At 42.0% G+C, this 8,381-nt stretch overlaps 1 long non-coding RNA gene across 1 annotated transcript; it reads right to left on the bottom strand.

The window, feature by feature from the left end:
* Nucleotides 1-703: 703 nt before the first annotated feature.
* LOC142501121 (uncharacterized) lies at nt 704-7,912 on the bottom strand. The gene is made up of 3 exons (XR_012803415.1): nt 7,754-7,912; nt 2,807-2,881; nt 704-979 (listed from the first exon to the last, which is right to left on the bottom strand). It is a non-coding gene; the product is annotated as an uncharacterized LOC142501121 (long non-coding RNA).
* Between the last annotated feature and the right edge of the window lie 469 nt (nt 7,913-8,381).

Below are 8,381 nucleotides of genomic sequence, written 5' to 3' on the forward strand. Positions count from 1 at the left end.
TATAAGAAGTGCCTAAGTTAGTTCTTTAATGCCTAAACCTTCTTCTTCTGAATGCACACATAGAGAGTGGTACAGAGAAATGCAGCGTAGTTGTCACAAGAATAACACATTCTAGTTTTATATCCCCATTTTATTTCAATGCATATTTTTTCCTATTTCCTATGGTTATCTGACTTAGGCTTTTGGGGGGCCCAATGCAGCACGCTGCCAGCAGAGCCCCCTGTAAACAGATAAAATAAAGGAGTGGGGGTGGGGCGTACCTATAGAAAAGGAGCCCTCCTCCGGCAGCATCAGGGCAACGCCACGTCATATGGCGCTGTGACAGTGCAAGAGGCAGCCCACTGCAAAGAAGGTAAGAGGCCACATAGCACGCACGTGCACACGCACACGCACACACACACACACCCCCCCACAGCGACCTCTGCCAGCCCGGGGGGTCCCGTACTTCCTCCTCCTGTCGGTACCGGGATCCAACTTCCGACCGGTGGGGGGAGCTGGAGGAGGGGCCCCTCCGCGCTCCCTTCTCCAGCTCCCCACCTCAGGTCGGGTGAAAGTTGGGAGAGGACAGAAGGGAGGGGATGCGGGGCCTCCGGAGGCGGGGGGCCCAAAGAGACCACCTTGCTCGCCTTGTTCCAAGGCCGACGGAAGACGTATTAATGTACAAATCTGGTATCAGTATGGAAAGAAGCCAGCACACAACATGTTGTTTTTTCCCCCACTGTTGTTTAATACAATCTGTTGTTAAATCATCTTGGGTATAATAAAAAAAACACAATCATAACAAAATATGTATTTTCCAATTAAAGGATAAATATTGTTTACATGGGCTGTGTTCAGTAGATTACAAAATATACGATGATTTCAGAGTATTTCTGCGCCAGTCTTCATTTTTTCTTCAAACCCCCAGGGATTTGACCTTTCACTTGTCCTACGACCTTGTCCCCGGCGTCTTTAGCTGCCTTGCTTCCTTTGTCGACTACTGAAATAGGTAGAGCACAAGAGGTCAGTAGACTTGTAGTGACGTATGATATTACTTTATGATACTGACATTATGGTATGTCACAGTGCATTAGCGTGCAAGCGTTCTAATAAACATATATACTGACTGAATTAAAGAAGAGGGATAAACAATCACTTCAACACGTCTATGAAATGAGTGATTGCATTACAAGGTCCTGCCTGCACTAATAGCTTTCTTATAGATAAAATACTACAAGAAAACTCCAGCCCTCACACTTAGGGAAAGGACGTTTTTGATACTGAAAGCTTTTTAACAACATAATAATAATAATTATGGTTCTGTTGTTTTATTTGAAGAGCGCCCTCAAAGCTACATCCAATATGACAAAAGTACACAGTGAAATACCTATATATATATATCTCTCTTGAAAAAGGGTCATTTAGTTAAACCCTTTGGCCAAAGCATTTAAAGCCTGCGAGCCACATCAAGGCATGACCAAATTTACAGGTCCTAACACTAACTGATTAAAATTCTTATTTACTTAGAGGAAGAATGATCGCATTGGATCTGTCCGAACAGCTGCATGAAAAAAGACCTGCTCACTTGGAAAGTGGGGAGGGGCGAGCTTAAACCCTGGGGGTAGGGGCGAGCTCAACCCCTGGGAGGAAGGGGCCACTGACCTCGAAAACAGCTGAGACCAGCTGACAAAGTTAAACAGGATGGCCAATGATCACATCAATTGGCGTCAAAAACTGTGACCAATCGCTGAAGGGGAAGTAATACACATAACAGCTGCACGAAAGCCAGGTGCATTGCCCTCAGTGATTGGTCATAGTATTTGGCGTCATCATTGGCTGTCCTGTTTAAATACTCTCTCTGTTCAGCATATTATCACCACTCCAGGAAGAAGTCCGTTGGTGACAAAACGCGTTGAGTGAACCTCCCTTGAACTTTTCTCTCCTCATTATTGTCTCTATAATCTCTATATGAATTTACCACCATTCTATTTACTGAGAACACTAAGAACCATCTCCCTACATTCTGTTTCCAGCATATCATTAAGCTGAGTATGGTATTTTTTGCACTGGATTTCAATGGTAACTTAGAGGACTATATTTGTCATTTACAGATTACTCTCACCATGCTTATATCTGGTACCATGACTTCATGTTCACTATGTATATTCTGTTGAACTCAGACATTTATACACTATATCTAGTCCTTTAAACTGTGCATTCATTACTCATGCTATTTTGCATCTGTCAGGAGTATGTAGTTTTACTTAATTCTACTCTAAGTGATTGAATTGTTCACCTGGAGGTATTTTTCAAGTATGATACCTTTTATTGTCCATCAGGTCATTTGTTACTAGTATCTTACTGTGATGACAGGCCGGTCATGAGTAAATTGGATACTTTGTCCCCAGTGCTCTCAATGTGAGATTGTGCCTGATTACTCTTGATTTCTTTTATATCATTCTTTATAGTCCTTTTTGATTTTAGGAGGTGTGGGAGAAGTTCAGATTTTAGTTTCATGTATTTTATTAATTGTCTGTTTATCATGTAGATGTGTTTAATTAAAATAATTTTGTATTCTTAAAATATCTGTTTATTTTTTCTGATATATCTGAGTGCTTTTTATTGGGTTTCTTTTTTCTTCGTGTGTTCATATTATTCCCAATAGCACCGCCAGTCCTGGATATATTTACAGGGACAGTCTGGTTACAGATCAGTTATATAACGGTGTTGATTGCAGTGTCTTTCTCTTGTGTGTTTGAAATATATATGTATATATATACAGTATAAATCGAAGGGATATCATGGCATATTTATAAAGATCACTTACCTTCCTGAACCACTTTTTGTCCTTCTTCCACGCACTGATTTGCAGTATCCTTCACTGCATCCTTTCCCTGTTTCACTGCAATGACAAATTAAAAAGGAGTATGAGTTAGGGTCTGTCCCGTATCCACTGTTCCCACATCACAGCAGTGCTAAGAGAACATATGTCAACTATTTGCTTGGTCAAATCAACAGCGTAGTCTAATTGACATGATTTGGACAGGATTGTGGTCTTACATTTGAATCTCCAATTTAAAAATAAATTGATGTTTATTAGAGTTAATCATCTTCATTAGAAGGCCTTGTCTATTTTCATATCCTTTCTACAACATAGCATGTAAAGGCTCAAGGGAATCAAGCCCTACCTTGGAATCTCCTGGACGTAACACCTGAGTAACACCTGCTCTGTTATTCCACTTGGGTAAAGTATTTCTGATGTATATTGAAGCATTTCCACCTTCACACGTTAGCTGCTCTCACAGCTCTACCTCCGAATAATCCCACTTACTTCTTCCCCAACGCCAACTCACTCACACATTACCTGTTCTCACAGCTCTACCTCCACACACTCCCACTTACTGCTTCCCCCACACCAACTCCCTCACACATTACCTGCTCTCACAGCTCTACCTCCGCACACTCCCACTTACTGCTTCCCCAACGCCAACTCCCTCACACATTACCTGCTCTCACAGCTCTACCTCCGCACACTCCCACTTACTGCTTCCCCCACACCAACTCCCTCACACATCACCTGCTCTCACAGCTCTACCTCCGAACACTCCCACTTACTGCTTCCCCCACACCAACTCCCTCACACATTACCTGCTCTCACAGCTCTACCTCCGCACACTCCCACTTACTGCTTCCCCCACACCAACTCCCTCACACATTACCTGCTCTCACAGCTCTACCTCCGCACACTCCCACTTACTGCTTCCCCCACACCAACTCCCTCACACATTACCTGCTCTCACAGCTCTACCTCCGCACACTCCCACTTACTGCTTCCCCCACACCAACTCCCTCACACATTACCTGCTCTCACAGCTCTACCTCCGCACACTCCCACTTACTGCTTCCCCAACACCAACTCCCTCACACTTCTAGATTGTAAGCTCATTGGGGCAGGGCCCACTTTACCTACTGTAACAATGTATGTCAATGTTTGTTGTTTTATTGTGTTTTTGTCTGCCAACCCTATTGTACTGTGCTATGGAATATGTTGATGTGTTATAAATAATAATAATAAAAAAGGGAATCCATGTAATAAACTGGATAGGAAGCTAAAATGTCACCATCCAAAATAATAATAATAATAATAGGTTCTTGTATAGCGCTGCTAGTTTTACGTAGTGCTTTAGAGAGACATTTTGCACAGGTCCCTGCTTACAATCTATGTTTTTGGTGCCTGAGGCACAGGGAGATAAAGTGATTTGCCCAAGGTCACAAGGAGCCGACACTGGGAATTGAACCAGGCTTCAAACTCTGTGCCAGTCAGTGTCTTTACTCACTGAGCCGCTCCTCATGAAAAATCCGTGTCTGCAGCATAGGGATTGTATGTCGTGACAATGGCGTGAATGAAGCACGTTGCTGAACCGGTGCAGGACATAAAACACACCCAATGAGTCATGTATCTGTATAGTCCTTTACAATTAACATCTGCATATACTATGCAGGGTTAGACAGGGCTATACTATGCAGTGTTAGACAGGGCTACAAGAAAGCAAGACTTTATCATGTTTGGCTCTTCTATTTGTGTTCTGTATCTGTGTTTTCCAATAGCCAACATTATATTTGATGTATTTACTGTATGGTAATACATCTTGTGCTATACAAGAGTAATAATGAAACATTTATTTTCATTCTTCTAATATATAGATTGTTGAAGGGATTAATCAAAGCCCTTCCGGTGTAAACAAAAAGATATTGCGGGCTAATTAAGGATCAGCAATGAAAAAAAAACTCTACATTGAATAAATATGTATATATATATATATATATATATATATATATATATATATATATATATATATATATATATATATATATATATATATATATATATATATATATATATATATATATATATATATATATATATATATATATATACATACGTTACCATTCCAAGGTCTGGTAAAACAAGAGACAGCACTCAATTGTAGAAAACTTCACAAAGTGTATTGGTGAAAATAGTGGTACATCAAGAAACCCAACGTTTCGGTCCCCCAAAATGGGACCTTCCTCAGGGGGATACTGGCTATGCAAAGAAGCAATGAGGATGGGGTTTACCATACTTAGTTAAGTTATGGTGGGTAACAAAAGTGACAAAAACCCTCCACAGCAAAGCATATAGCAAATGGAATATTCCTGTATGCCCATTTGCATGTCTTAGACAGGTATATATATATATAAACTCAATGCCATTGTTTACAGTCAGTGTCTTTACTGTGTGTGTGTGTGTGTGTGTGTGTGTGTGTGTGTGTGTGTGTGTGTGTGTGTGTGTGTGTGTGTGTGTGTGTGTGTGTGTGTGTGTGTGTGTGTGTGTGTGTGTGTGTGTGTGTGTGTGTGTGTGTGTGTGTGTGTGTGTGTGTGTGTGTGTAAGATACTGATTGTAAACAATGACATTGAGTTTGAATCTGGGGGAACCTGGTTCAATTCCCAGTGTCAGCTCCTTGCGACCTTGGGCAACTCACTTTATTTCCCTGTGCCTCAGGCACCAACATCATGGATTGTAAGCGCACCTGGGCAGTGGCTGTGTCTGTAACATTCCCGTGTGCTGCGTACGCGCACTATACTGTAATTGTGATGAGCTTTGAGTCCCAATGGGAGAAAGCGCTATATGAAATAAAGTTATTATATGAAATAAAGAGGAGAATCTTGAGGTGTGGTTTTGCAAATCCCATATTTTACCCATCTGCTACTGTACAGTAGAGAGCAGTGATGCAGAGTTCAGTTTGCACAGGACACACTGATTGCAGAAAGAGGAGTGGGTTTGATAGCCGGAGAAAATATTATGCAATAAAAGAAGGAAGATGGAAAAAAGAGAAGTGATAAAAAGTAGAAAGTAAGAAGCAGGGGTAGAGAAAATGCAGGCAGGCTGATGTTGGCAGGTGCAGTTCCAACATTTTTGCATAACCACTTTGTTGTTAGTATAGCAGCAAAGAAGCAAAGCTACACCCACCTCTGCTGAGCAATGCTAGAGATATGCAGGGAGCAAAAATCTTCTAACCCTGGGGTGTGGTGGGAATGAGTGCGGTTGGGTGCATAACATGGGTGGAGGAAGAGGTGCAAGCACCGAGCCCTGGCACCAAAGGGAAGGTGAGGTTAGAACTACTGCACAGGAGCACATGGTAAAATACAGGTCCCCAGGGCACACCCCGAAACAGACACAAAGATTAACTCCCAATGTCTGACCGCAGATGCTCATGAACTCATTTAGATTCCCTTACATATTAATGTTGCTTGTATATAAAACGACCCAGTGTAGGCCTGGGAGCACTTTGCTAAAACTGCTTTAGGAAAAGAGTAAAATGTGTAATCTTTAGAGCAGGTACCAGTCTGCTCCAGAACTGTGTTTGTCTCGGTGTGTTGTGTGTGTGTATAAGGGATCCTCCTTATACCCTCCGGCAAAACCCTTTGCATTGGTCACTGCGTGAACAGCTGTTGTATTTACTATCTTTTGTGTTTGCTATATAGCATGGCCAATGTACGCAGCACTGTACATAGCTGTGCAGGCACAAAAAGTGCATACTTTGTACAGCTTACATTACAATCTCATTTTGGTGCTTGAGATAGTGGTTTGCCCAAGGAGAGCGGACATTGGTATTGAAACCACTGCAGGTAGTGACTTTACCTCAGAGCTATAACTTCTGCCCCAAGTCACGTCTTCCTTGTGAGTAATTCTTAATCCCTGCAAGCTGCACTATTTCTTAGCTCTCTACATGTCATTGGGCGTCTCTATAAGGTATGCATGTGTGTCACTCACTTATGACAACATTGAACATTCAGATAATTTGGCTACTAAGGAGATTTGGAAGACAGATGGGGTATATCTATTCATTTTTCTTTGGGTTGAGATGAAATATCAACAGATGACACATTTTCCAGAATAAAATCAGGAAGTATGTTCATGGTTACCTTTCAACCCACAAATTTGTCTTACGACATATCTTTAACATCATTTTGATAATGAATTGTGACTCTCAAAAATCTGAGATGGTTGACCTAACTTTGAAATGAGTTGCCAAGAAAGTAGGACAGATTTGTGCTACGTGACACACAGAAACCTGCACTTTGTTACTCATCTGGATGTCGGGATAAGCTCAATGTAAAACACAGGCCTGTACAAAGCTGGCTTTAGTAATTATTCATCCCATGGTTTTAGCTAGGACTCGTTTTGATTGTTGAGGGCGCCCCACTTGTTTTGGGACAGAGTATTATAATACTTCAGCGTTTATACCACTACTGATAAATTCAGTGGTGTAGAAAGTAGAACAAATACCTTATCATGTCATTTTTATTTTTGAGGCTCATCAACGTTAGTCCCCTAGTTTAGGGGTGCTCAACTCCAGTCCTCAGGCCAGGTCAGGCAGAGCCTCTGATTGAGCCACCTGTGCTGAAGCTGGGACTGATTGAGCCACCTGTGCTGAAACTGGGACTGATTGAACCACCTGTGCAGAAGCCGGTGTATCCTGAAAACCTGACCTGTTGGACGGGCATGAGGACTGGAGTTGAGCCGCCCTCCCTAGTTCATTGCTTTCTACCAACAAGACCGTGCAAACTACATGCTGGGACTGACAGTGAAGCCTTCCTGTTCTGTATCTTAGCTCTTTAGTTTGTAATGTCATTCTTCTCGCTGCAGTTCAGTGGCCCGAGATCGGCAATGCTTGGGCAATATACACTCAGAGATTGCGTAGGCACTACAACATATTTAGACATTACTTACTTAAGTCATCTGGCTTGGCGTCCCCGAGTCCTTTCTTTAAAAACGACATGCTCAGAATGTGCCAAAACTGCTGCAGGGGAGAGGAGTGAAAAATACAAACAGCAGAGATAGCAGTCAGGTCCAGCAGCGTGTTTTTATGTGTGGTGGGACGCCCCTCCTTGTATCCTCCGGCAGAACCCTTTCCATTGGTCACTGCATGAACAGCCCATGGTTATCATAATTGGGGTAGTAAGTAGCGGAATTAATTTTTGAGAGCCATTGTTTTCATCCCTTGCAGACAGGGTGGACCTCATGTTCTGTACTTTTCCACTCTGGTAGAAGGGAAATCGCCTTTGGCACAGTTATACAATTTTGTGCATTTTTTTTAGATCAAACACTCAGTTGGATTTTGTTGCAGCTGCAGTTCCTCCTTCCTTAGACACATGTGGCACACAACTATTTATTGTCTGCACATTGCCCAGAACTTTGTAACTCACGTGAAATCACTGCTCGTTCGGAATCTATTTGTGATGTTACTCTGTGCTGTTTGAAATCTAAATTTAAAACATGTTAAACATACAATTCTTTAACACATCCTAATATTGAGAACAAAGGTGTCCCAAGGCTCAATGTTTTTACTCTGTGACGT

The sequence above is a fragment of the Ascaphus truei genome, chromosome 8, assembly GCF_040206685.1.
Source record: "Ascaphus truei isolate aAscTru1 chromosome 8, aAscTru1.hap1, whole genome shotgun sequence".
NCBI lineage: Eukaryota > Metazoa > Chordata > Amphibia > Anura > Ascaphidae > Ascaphus > Ascaphus truei.